We start from the raw sequence: 13,084 nt of genomic DNA on the forward strand, positions 1-13,084 counted from the left end.
CCCAGGCTACCAGATACTGTGGAATTCGTTGTCACTCTCTCCTCACCATCAGGAAGCAGAGACAGGAACTCCTGAGAGAGGAATACTTGCCCAGAAGCAGAAGACAAGTTGGAAGCCGGTTATGTTCTTTTTTTTTGCACTGAGAGGAATGACAAAGCAGTATGCTCCATGTAGTTCTATAAAAGCTTCGAAAACAGAACTTCCAAGGTGGGAGTAAAGAGCTGACCAATTAGTATTTCACTTACTCTAAATTATAAGTACAGACCTTCTTAGTCATAAAATCTTTTTTTCCCATTTCCTGGCTTAAAATTGTTTTTTCAGATTGATATCCACATTAATGGAGAACATGTCGAAACCTTTCAGGAAGATCTCACCTTTACATTAGACACCTCGGCTTCACCAAATTTACCCAAGATAGATGATGACCTAAAAGGTATATTCATTTTCTTTACCTAGTATTTTCTGCCAAAGCAGTTATTGTCTCCACTCTTCATTACTTATTATTTCTTCCAGTGTATTTTTGGTGTATGTGTAAAGATGAGATGGCAAGTATGTAGGACACTTTGGCAGGAAGTGCTAATGTGGTTTATATGAGGTCAGGCCATGGTAAGACATCAGTGTTGCATAGATGACAGGGCTGGGGAGTTAGTTCATGAAAGGTACTGGGTAGACTGAGATTCATGGAGAAAAATGATGAGCCTACAATTCTACTTGGTATCTCGTCACTTTCTTGATGAAAGGATCCAAGCAAATGTAGAAGTTATTGTTGCATAAGTCAAGGATAGGCCTACGTAAGTAGAAGGCTAGATTTTAGGTTGGATTCAGAGATAAACTTTCAGAAATATGATCTTATCATAGCTGGTGTGGCGAAGAGAGCTAACACTGTAGTGAAGGTAGGAAGGGTACACAAAAGGCAATCATTGTTGTGAAAAAGAGTCGTGAAGGGAATATTTGAATCAGAGAGAGAGAGCTTTGGAAAGCTCTCAGCCTTTTAAGATATTCAACTTCAGGAAACTAAAATAGAGTAGTCTCCCCTTATCCTTGGGGATACGTTGTTCCAAGCCCCCCAGTGGATGCCTGAAACTGCAGATAGTACTGAACCCTATATATACTATGTTTTTTTCCTATGCATACATACTTATGATAAAGTTTAATTTCTAAATTAGGCACAGTAAAATGTTAATAGCAACAACTAATAATGAAATAGAACAATTGTAACAATATACAATAATGAAAGTTAACGTAGATCTTAACAATCTCATCATAGGAAGTTTTTTCTTTTCCTTGTTAAGTCAAGAACTTTCACCTTTTCACTTAAAGGAACCACTTTATGGCTTCTCTTTGACATATCTAAATTGCCAGCATCACTACTCTCGGCCTTTCTGGCCATTATTAAGTAAAATAAGGGTTACTTGAATACAAGCACCGGGATACTGAAACAGTCAATCTGATAACCTTTGACTAGTAAGTGACTAAAATGGGTGGGTAGCATATATGCCTACACAGGGTGGATGTGCTGGACAAAGGGATGATTCACGTCCTGGGCAGGATGGAGCAGGATGGCATGAGATTTCATCATGCTACTCAGAATGGCTCACAATTTAAAATTTATGAATTGTTTATTTCTAGAATTTTCCATTTAATAATTTCGGACCACAGTTGACCGCGGGTAACTGAAACCATAGAAAGGGAAACCGTGGATAAGGGGGTCTACTGTAAATCCACAGTCTACTCTAACTTGTCATACTCCTTTCTACCTTTGGATCGGCTGCCAACATTTTATCCTTTGTGCTTTCAATGTTGTGAAATATCATTGAGAATTCCTTTAACGTGAAGGTTTTGTGTTAGCTGGCATCATTTCCTCTCGGGTATTTTCATTCTTTTAGTCACAATCATTTTCCTCATTTATGTTGATAAACTTTGCCTTCAATAATTTCCTTTGGCTGCAGATCTAGAATCTTTCAAATGTCAACAGTGTCAACATTCCTGCTGTCAACTCTTTCTTCTATAATTCTATTTACAATTGATTCGAATTTGACTTCCCCTGTTATCACTTATCATTTCTTTGCTATGCTTTGTTAAAAAGCAAAATTCAACCTAGTAAATACAAAGATCTAATTGGCTTTATTAAGCAATTCATGAATCGGGCAGCCAGCATCCCATCCAGTGAGTAGAAGGATGCTCTGAGGGAGTGTACAAAATAGAAGGTTTTTATAGGCAAGAAGTCAGAGCAGGGGAGTTATTGACAAAACAAAACGAAGGATTATTTTTAGGCCAGGCCATCTCCTCTAGGGGGAAGGGACGGGCAAGGATTTTATCATGCAGATTGCCTCTTCTTCCTCTGCGGGATGGAGATGGTCCATGTGACAGATTACCCCATTGGAGCTGACTAGAAAATTTCAGACTAGCTAATCAAAATTACATTTCTGGGAGAGGTTGAAATTGCAATTAGATCAGGTATTAAGTCTAGGTTTGGAATCATGGGCTTTAGCACAAGTGAGTCCATTTGGGGCCTGTAGTTTTCTTTTTAACATCTTTCATCTTTCTTGGCCAATTCTCTTTTTCAATGATCCATTTTTGTAAAATGTCATATGGGTTTATCACTGGGAGAGAAGGAGGCAACACAACTATACACTTGGTGTGTGTGTATGTGAACTGAATAATAATTATGCAATTACATCCGGTTGATATATCATAGTAACTGAAATTGGAACCCTGTTGTTGAGGGACTGGTTGAGACAGGAACCAGCCTAATGAGATAGAGTCCTCTGCAAGACCCCTGGCCTAATGAGATAAGGCCCCTAACCAATCTGCAAGCTAAGAGAATCAGATAGAGACCACCAAGATCCACATTCTGAAACCTTGGGGCTTTCCTGGTCTTACACATGAGCCCTAGCAACCAGGAGTTGACTGAGGTGACCTTTAGCCCATTACCATAGTAAAAATCACACCCAGGGGTGGAGAGCTAGCATGCTAATGATACCTGCAGCATATGTGGTGGCATGTCGAACAACAGCACAAGTGCAAGAAAAACCCCGCCTCTACATGCTATGACAAGCACTCCTCCCCAGCCTTTGCCTAATAAAAAGCCCCACAATTCCACTCCCTAACGAGCTGGTCACCTGCCCCTTTCCTTTCTGCACTGGCTCACTTGTGCCTCCCTTGTGCACAAGCTAATAAACTTTCACTTTTCTACTCTCATTTGTTGTCTCTCTTGATTTCATTCCTGGGGGACAACAAGAACCCAATGCACTGGTGATGATACCAAGCAATGGGCTCGCTCTGCTCGCCACAATCTGAGCCAATTAATCACAACAAGTTAGAGATGGAGAAACGAAGTTAATTAGATTAGCCAGCAAATTGAAAGACAGGTGACTAATGTCTCAAAGACTCATCTTCAAAGATTACAGAATCTTGAGGCAGTTATACAGGGAAAATGAGCAGTAAGGAGGGGGGTCCAGGGATGTTGGTCTCCAGGCATGATGGGCTCCAGGCATTACATTGTTCCATTCTTCTGTCAGCTGTGATGGACACCTTGTAGGTGTATTTCCCGCCTGTGGTCAGTCTGTTCCTGGAAAGAAACTCATAGAACAAAGTTTTTAATTTATCAGGCTATTAGGGAGTACATACATAAGTGGAGGCCATAAATCAGGAGAGCATGTGAATTTTTTGGAGTACATGCAGAGCAACGAGTAGTCACACAGAGGAGGGGCTGGGGCCATTTAGTGTACAAGATGGCCTCACTTATGCTCACTTACAGTAACACAGTATTTTCGTAACTGAAATTCGTGCATATTGGAGTGGTGCAAAGTGAGGACTGCCTAATTTTCAAAGGGTTTACACTGTAATTATCCATGTGCTTCTTGGCCTAATTTTAGTTTTCGTATGCTTATGAAATTTGCTTTAAAGATATTTTACAATTGTGGATTCTTTTTCCACTTGTTTGGAATGGTTTTCATACTAATTCATTTTAAGGAGGTCTCACTGGTTTTGCATATCCTTTACCTTTATCTTGGTGAACTGGTATTTATTGCATGGTTCCCTTCATTAAATTAAATGCTATTCAACCTTACAGACTATCTATAAAGTTTTGGTCTCCCATGAAGATGAGATGTGGCTTTAGAGTCTAAACAAAAAGTTGCTATTCCCACAAAATCATCATAGAAAGAAAAAATCTGAAATTTTCTGCTTCCCTTTCGTTAAATGATGCTGTAGATCTTTGACTTTCTAAATTATGTGGGTACACTCATTTATGATCCTGTGACTATCTCAACTAACATTGTCACCTACTCTCATTTTATAAAAATTGGAATTTTTTTTAAGCAAAGCATATATTTATGCCTCATAAATGTTAAGTGTTCTTAGAAGTCTAAAGAAACCTATATCCAACCTAGAGTGCTGAGAGAAGATTCCTCCAAAAAGAGATTATCTAATTTTGACCAACTAAGCTGCTCTATGTAACTTCCATGTCAGAACAACCGTATTCCGTATGACCCTCTTTTAATTTTTTTATATATCTCTTCAATTTTCTTCCATTGGTAGACCCACCAAGTGGTTCACTGACACATCGCTTATAAGATCTGTCCTATACAAGAAGTGGAGACAGAGGCAACTCTGCAAATATTGGTATGTTTTTGCTTATAAAAACCATTTTTCACATCTCTAAAATTGATTTCAGTTATTTAACAGGTTTTCATTTGGATTCAAACAATTAAAGTTTTTGTTTACTGGATTGGTTAAGCTATATTAACTTGTCCAATGCTATATAGCTGTTTCTTACTGCCATAAATACACAAAAATGTGTGCTTCAAATAAGCTTTGGCTCTCAAGATAATAATTCATTTTCACACAGAAAAATATTTTATATATACTTAGGGCCAAAAAATCCTCTTCTATTTCATAGTATAATATACTTCTTCTATGAATTTGCCTTTTGCCAGGAGCTCCCTTTTAATCTTTTCCCTGATGTTCTCTAAATAGTACAATACTTCATTGTTATCACGATAGTTCTATTTTTCCTTATTCATATATATTTTCTTTATTTATATATTTTTAAAGAATATTTCTTCACTCTTAAAACTCCTTTCTCCTTTTACTCTCCAGAAATTGCTGGATCCTTTCCTTTTCTCCTTAGAGTAATTTCCCTGGTTCTTTCTCCTTTTTAACCTCATGGAATACCATTCACTCATCTCTTTACTGAAATCCCGAGAATAACCAAACTATTTTTTAATAAATGCCTTTAAGTGGACTGTAAAAGTCATTGTCCTTTAGTAAAAATAATATATAAAAATCAGAGTAGACTTAAATCTCTATTGTCTCATGAGTTTGTAAACTGAAAAAAATGCAAGTGTACAGATTCTTATTTAAGGTGCCTTTGTCTGAAATATCATACACAGTGACTCCATTGCCACTTTGTCTGGACCTGGCAGGCTCTCTGGATTACAGCCAGTTTGTGTACTTAGCTTCACCATTACCAACTGTGTTTAATTGAGCTGTGTGAGCTGAGGTGACTAAAAGGAATGGATCAGGTAACCTTTTATTCCTGATGATGAAAGAGAAGAATTTCCATTCTCAAAAAATTGAGACATTTATATTGGCTATTTTTTTAGTCAAAAAATATTTAGCCCCTACCATTCCCTAGAACATCAGTTGTGAACGGAAATAGAGCAGTGAACATGATAGTCAAGGTCCTTAACCTCTGAAACTTTAGTCTTTTGAAGTGAATATCCCAACATTCTTCATTTGATTTTGTGTCAATCTTCCATTCTCTCTTTGCAAGTTGCAACTATGTGGTATATGCTTAGTTTCAAAAATTAAAGGAATGAAAATAAATTTTCTTAGAATTTCATAGTAGCCCTTGAGATAATTAGAGTTGACAGATAAAATAAAGAATTCCTTGTTAAATATGAATTTCAGATAAACAACGAGTAATTTTTAGTGTAAGTATGTCCTGTGCAATATTTAGGTATGTCCTAGATTAGACATACCTAAATCTGGCAACCCTAAATTAGCGAAACTCTGGACATTGGCAAAGCAGAGAGAATGACATTCACCACCAAGAGATTCATTTACTTTGATGACAGCAATTTGTCCATTGCATCCCCCCCAAATCCCCCCACTACTCCCATGCCCACCCGATACACAACATTCTCACAGAATCAGATTAAGGTACTTCAAATTAGAGAGTCATCTTGATCCATCTTCAGCGTATGTGTTTATTAATGTGATGTTTTGTATACAATAGGCATCATAGCAAGGCACCCGCTCTACTGCCTGTACTTAAAATAATTTCTAACTGCTCAAGCCGTAGAAGATTACTTCCAACATATTCCACATAAAGAACAACCTGAAGGGAATTCAGTAATAAGGTATGGTTCAACTTAAGTGATTAAATTACCACATTTATATTTGGGGCTTATAAATTGTTGAGGGTATTGATTTTTTTTGCTGAAGAAGATTAGCCCTGAGCTAACACTTGTGCCGGTCTTCCTCTATCTTGTATGTGGGTCACCAACACAGCATGGCTGACAAGAGGTGTAGGTCTGTGCCTGGGATCCTAACCTGCAAACTGGGGCTGCCAAAGCGGAGTGCAATGGACTTAACCACTATGCCACGGGGCCAGCCCGAGGGTGTATTTTGAATTAGGAAATCACTAGCTTTTATTTTGATTCTAGGACTTTTATCTTGCTCACATTATGGGAAATACAAAAAAGCAGAAGACATGATCATTATCCTTTAAAATGAACTGGTGGTCTTGCTAAATTGACACTCTTTGTACCCTTGTTAAATTGATAAGATTCGGAGCATCTAAGAGGTTAATATGAGACCCTTTGATATATGTTAAATTAGATGGTCCAAACACTAAACCTAGGAGATGGGAGAGAGCTGTGTGACATGGGTTAGGGAAAAACTTGATGGAAATCATATATTGGCCCTTTAGATGTTGCTTCAGTGTCAGAATCATAATTGAATCATCATAAGCCAGAGAAAATTTATTAATGAAATGTAAGTCTCTTTTGGTTGCTCACTCTAAGTGAAATGTAAATAGTCTAATTTTCTTAAAATTAAAAAGTTCTTAAAGAGTATAAGAAATATATTCAAAATATGGGACACTGAACATGTATACAAAACATGATTATGTTTTGTTTTCTTTAAAGATGATTAACATTTTCAATGAAAAATAAACTATACAATTTCTCTTTAAATCAGATTACCCTTTCATTATTATTTAACTTCTGTTCATTTTCTGATAGCTGACTTTTAGAAATTCATATATCTTAACAGTTTAATCTAAGCCCAGAGGATTGAAATAAATAAATAATTAGATGATGTTATTTACCATCCAAAATCAACAATCGGAACATTCAAAACTAAAGGTGGTGTAATAGATGCCACTACTTCTATATAAAATATAATCTTTTCTGTAGTCTAAGATTTTGGAATATGGTCTTAAACACATTGCAAGTTTTCTTTATTTTAGCTCATTAGTGTTTTATGCCTGACTAAAAGTAACAGTGAGGCTCTACATTATTTTTGGTACTCCACCTCAAAATAAAGCCATTTGGCACTCCTTCATGCTCTAGATGGGTCTTATGAAATGCTTTGGCTTATTTTAGATATTTGGAAATGTCAGATAAATAGCTATTGGGGCTGGAAAGTGCTATTACAGTGCAGGGCATTGCAGTTAGAAGGTTTATGCAAGAGTTTTGGGAAGACAGGCAGGGATCAAAACAAGACAGATCGCCATCAGTGTTTTGAGTGGGAGGAGTGTTTGAAATGGACTAGGGTTGAAGAATCACTGGGCAAGGCTTAATTGAGGGCCATGATCCAGTAGACTGGGGTAAAAACAGGGTGAAGCTATTGGCAGGATGAAGCCCATTGGCTTAGCCCTACAGGACAGGCTCTGGGAAGGCCGAGGTCATGATCAGATGAGTTAGCAAGGCATATTGAGAATTTCTTAAGGAAAATAAGACAGTCAGATAAGCAAAAGCCAAGGTCTAGCTCTGAGATAGTACTAAGTGTCAGTTCCTATAAGTTATTTCGATAAGAGGCTGTATTTAGCTTAGACCTTTTCTCTGTCTGGGCAGGTCCAAGTCTTGCATAGATAACTCTGCTACTATGTCAGTATCTCTAGGACTGTGTTTGTTGGGGCAAATCAGCAGCTATATTTTCAAACTCCCAAGACCTGAGCCATGTTTGTGTACTCTGCCCGGAGACCTCAGCAGGGCCTCTCTCAAAGACTAAGTCCTCTAATTTCCTCTTATCCTCCTCCGTGGGACTTTTACTCTGGTCTGTCCCCATCTCCTCATCCTGGGCAAAGGGCCAGGCTTATAAAACCAGGCTTTGGATCAGGGCTTAGACATACTCTGCCTATAAAAATGTCTCTGAATCAGCAATAATTAATCTCCTGTGCAACTGTATTTGGCTCTAAAATGCTATGTGTGCTTAGGAATTGCTCTTATTGGAAACAGATCTATGGAGATAGGTTGGGGATGATGTATTCTCAATCAATGAGGGGAATCTAGGAACATTCCTTTTACTGTCTCCTTATTAAAGGTTTTAAAACTACTGAACTCTGATCTTAGGTTTCTAAGTGTTACTGGGGGAGGGCATATACTAGTGTGATTTGATTCTGCTGTAGTATCAGGCTGTCTAATGTCAGCTAAGTGATTCTCAACCTGGGACATTTGGAAATTAATGGGGATGTTTTTGGGTTATGACAAAGACAGAGGAGCAAAACTGGCATTGAGTGGACAGGAGCCAGTGATGCTAAACTTCCTGCAATGCATAAGACAGTCCTGCAAAACCAAGAATTACTCTGCACAAGATTCCCATAGCACACCCATGATTGGCGATGCTTGTAATGGTCTCTAGATGACTCCCAGCTGCATTCCCCCCAGTAACTGCCCCCAAATTTTTCTGCTCTTCTCAAATTCACTCAGTTACTGCCATTACAGATAATTTTATATTCCTGTTTCTTCATAATCTTCAGATCATTCAACAAAAACTCAGTTAACTTCCCTCCCTCTTCTTCTTACTGTTCTCACCTTGTTCTTCTTCCTCCCCTTTCAGAGAAAGAAATCTTTTATCTCCTTTCCAAGGATAAAAACAGCTCCACCCAAGGCTTTGGTCCTGTCCCACCGGATTCCATCCCACCCCACTCCATCCCACCCCACTCCATCCCATCCCAGCCCATCCCAGCCCATCCCACTCCATCCCATTCCCAACTCTGTCTCTTGCATCTTTAATGCCTTGCCAGTTCCTTCTTCCCCTTAGAAAAGTACTTGAGGTTTCTCCTCTTAAATATCAAAAGTAAAAACAAAAACTCTTAAACCTGCTGCTTACCCCCTCAAATCAACATTCCATTTCATTTCTTCAAGGTAGGTCCCAGTGTCAATAAACTGTTTATGCAGTCATTTCCTCTATTTCTTCACCATCTGCTCGCTCCTAAAACACTAATAATCTGGTTTCCACCCCCCTAATTCTGCTCTCCTGAAGGTTACCTCAATGACCAGTTGCCTGATCACTCACTCTTCAAATTCCTTGGATTTCTCTGAAAAGTTGGATCCCTTAGTAAAGATCATTTCTCCTCCCTTTGCTTCAGTTGGCCTCTTGATGTTCCCAAGAAGACTAGGGCAGTCACACCATCATGAGCTTCTTCATTTTCCTGCCCTCCCTTTTAGTATTTCCCTATCTGCAATGTCCAGGATTCTGGCTGTTGCATATTTGGGGATCCTCTTCCTCTTCTTTTTCCCATACACTGGATACAGGTGTTGGGCATCCTCCACTCACTGTCCTTAGCCTTCTTCTTAACTAAGTGAGTGATCCTCAGATCTACAGACATAGCTAGCTATAACCCCTCTCTTGAACACCAGGCCAGGCTGCCAGCTGCCCGACAGATAATTCCACCTGGATTGTCCACTGCCACTCCCTAAATTTAACAAAATAAAATATAAAACATTTTGATGTATTTCTTTTATAGCACTGTAAGTTTGGTCATCATTTTTATATGCGACTGTCTCCACTACCCGCCTGAGAATTCCTTGAAGACAAGAATGGTTTCTTTTTTAATTTTTGCCCTAGCATCTAATGCTGTAAAAATGTTAATTGGATAATAAAGAAATTGATGAATGAGTGAAGACTTGAAGCTCCTTTAGCAGATAGATTGTGTCTTTCATATCTGTGATCCAGTGCCCAGCACAGTACTTGGCACCCCATAGGTACTAAGCAAATATTTTTTGAGTGAATCTGTCTTCTCTTCCTTAATTAGCTAAAATATATTGTAAATATCTTGAAAAGGCAACATAATATATAGTTTTCCAGATTTATTTTACCATGAAAGCATTTTTCTGATGCTACCTCAATTTATATCTCCTGAAAGAGAGTTCCCATGGAGCATAAGTTTGGAAACTATAGACCAAGACTACTATAATAGCATCCTAATTGCTCCCCCTGACTTCAGCTCATCTTTTTTTTCAAATATATTGTTAAAAAGAAGGCTTAAACTAGTTTTCCTGAGATCCAGCTCTGATAGATTATTCCCTTGTTTATCCTCCCCCCTCAAAAAAGGAAATTCTTAATGGCTCCCAATGACTTACCTAATAAACTTTCTAAATGTCTAACTCTTCACAGTGCAATAGCCGGGATAAATTAGATTATACTGCATTAGCAAACAACTCACAAGTGTCAGTGGATTAAAATAGCAGATGTTAATTTCTTACTCATGTACTGTGTCCATCACACGTCAGCACAGAGACCCTGCTCATTTTTATTGGCTCAGGGACGCAGGCTGTTGGAGTCTTGCCAGAGGGAAGAGAGAGCTCTGGAGTGTCTTGCACTGGCAATTAAGTACTTTGACTAGGACATGACGTGTGTCACTTCCACTCAAAACTTATGGCCAGAACTGGTCATATGACTCTATCCCATCACAAGAGGGCCAGGAAGTATATATATATCATATGTCTAACAGGGGATAAAACCAGAAGTATTTGATAAATAACACTAATGACTACCGCACATAGCAGATGTGCCCTTTATGATCGTCTGTAATCTATCTTTCTTGGTTTATTTCTTTTAGCATACATGCTACATTTCAGTCAATCTAGGCCATTTCTGCCATTCATTCAATAACCAGTAAATATTTACCATATACCTACTGTGTGTCAGGCACTGTGATAAGACTGGGAAAACAACAGTGAACAACCCCCAGGGAGGGAGATAGACAATGAACAGTTAATTCCATTACTGAATGAGGTGGACCACCTTGGTACCAGGGGAGCACAGAGGATAAGCACCAAACCCCAGCCTCGTGTGTATGGGGGCAAAGGAGTGGGAACAGGTGGAAGCAGAAGTAAGGGAGACCTAACTGGAGTCTTGAAGAACAAATAGGTGTCAATTTGCCAAGATGGAGGTGGCGAGGTGGCTCAGGCAGGAGGAGGGAATGAGAGAAAGGGTGTTCTAAGCTCAGGGAACAGAGAGGGGTAGTTTGCAAGTAGGAAGGAGACACAGATAAGGCTGAGGAAGGGAGCCTTGGTCAGAATGTGGAAGGCCTCCTTGCCACAGAAATGAGCTTGGACTTTACCATCCTCAAAATATAACCTGCTTTCCCAACTCCGTGTCTCAGATCTCACTATTTCTATCTCACAACCTACCCTTCTTCCCATCTGTCTTTTCACAACCAAATGGTCATATCTACCCATACAAATCCTAGCTCAAATGATCCTTCCCTATTAACCATCCTTAATTCTCCCAGGCAGAAACAGTCTCCACTTTTTATTCTTTAATCACCTTTTGCTTTGTTTTGGCATGCGTATCTCTCTCTCTTGTGTTCAAGTTGTTGTATCTACTTTCTGGAACCATCTGCTCCTTGAAGGATATGGGGTATGTTTTGTCTTCCTCTATCCTGTCCTTACATTCTTTCCTTCTGGGAACCAAGCACATAATAAATACTCAATAAATATTTGTGACCCTTGGATCACTTTTTCATGGATTTTTAGCATCAATTTGCAAGCTAGTATTTAGAAGTGAAGAGAATATCTTTTTCAGTGAGAAAATATCTTTAGTAAAGGAAATCATTTAATGTATCTACTTTTTTGAGAGAGTTTTTTTGGAGGACATTTAAAAATACATTGAATTATTAAATTATTGTAATTTGGGGTCCATTTTCTTTGATTGGTGTTAGAATGAATTTTTTTTTTCGTGAGGAAGAGTAGCCCTAAGCTAACACCTGTTGCCAATCCTCCTCTTTTTTGCTGTGGAAGGTTGGCCCTGGGCTAACATCTGTGCCCATCTTCCTTTACTTTATGTGGGACGCCTTTCACAGCATGGCTTGATGAGCAGCGCATAAGTCTGTGCCTGGGATCCGAATCTGGAACCCGGGCTGCTAGAAGCAAAGTGCGCACTTAACCACCACCCGGCCGCTAGAACGAATTTTTGAGAATGGAAAGTAAAGCTATTGGAAGAAACGGCAGAAGTTTACTCTTGTGTGGGTAAGTAGGGTAAAGGTATAGATTTACCCCCGCATATGGATTTCCCCAGGAGATGGTTGTAGGATTTACAAAAGCACATAATGTTCTGAAGCTTGCATTCACTTAAACCCACTCACTCTTTACTTTAAATATTTAAGCAGGGGTGATTTATTCATTGATATATTCATTCATATTCTCTAAGGATGTTGATAGATAGGTTTCTAGCAGTTCATCCCCACCCTCTCACCCTGCCCCTTTCTTATTTCTATGATATCCTAAGATTAGAGCCATTTGCACTAGAAACTGAAAAACTAATTACCCTGTATAATTCCAATTTTGTGTTCATTAACAACTTTCCCTAATCATTTGGACTAACTAGCACCAACAGCATGGGGTGTTGAGCTTAAACATGACTCCAGAATACAAAAATTTAAAAACAGTATGGCCCTTATCAGTGTTTGGATAATCTTGGAATCTATACTTAAAGAACCAAATCCTAGGAAATGTGTAGACCTAGAAAAGCAATTTCTGATTTGTTAACCAGAGAAGCATGTGGCCATCATGGCTTACCTTCTGGTCAACCATACCACCACCCACCCCCTCTCTCAGTACACATA

General features: G+C 38.8%; 1 long non-coding RNA gene across 1 annotated transcript; it reads left to right on the forward strand.

Annotated features, from left to right (window-relative positions):
- Positions 1-311: 311 nt before the first annotated feature.
- Positions 312-6,364, forward strand: LOC131411140 (uncharacterized). The gene is made up of 3 exons (XR_009221505.1): positions 312-433; positions 4,543-4,626; positions 6,245-6,364. It is a non-coding gene; the product is annotated as an uncharacterized LOC131411140 (long non-coding RNA).
- The last annotated feature ends 6,720 nt before the right edge of the window (positions 6,365-13,084 follow it).

This window comes from Diceros bicornis, chromosome 11, assembly GCF_020826845.1.
Source record: "Diceros bicornis minor isolate mBicDic1 chromosome 11, mDicBic1.mat.cur, whole genome shotgun sequence".
Taxonomy (NCBI): domain Eukaryota; kingdom Metazoa; phylum Chordata; class Mammalia; order Perissodactyla; family Rhinocerotidae; genus Diceros; species Diceros bicornis.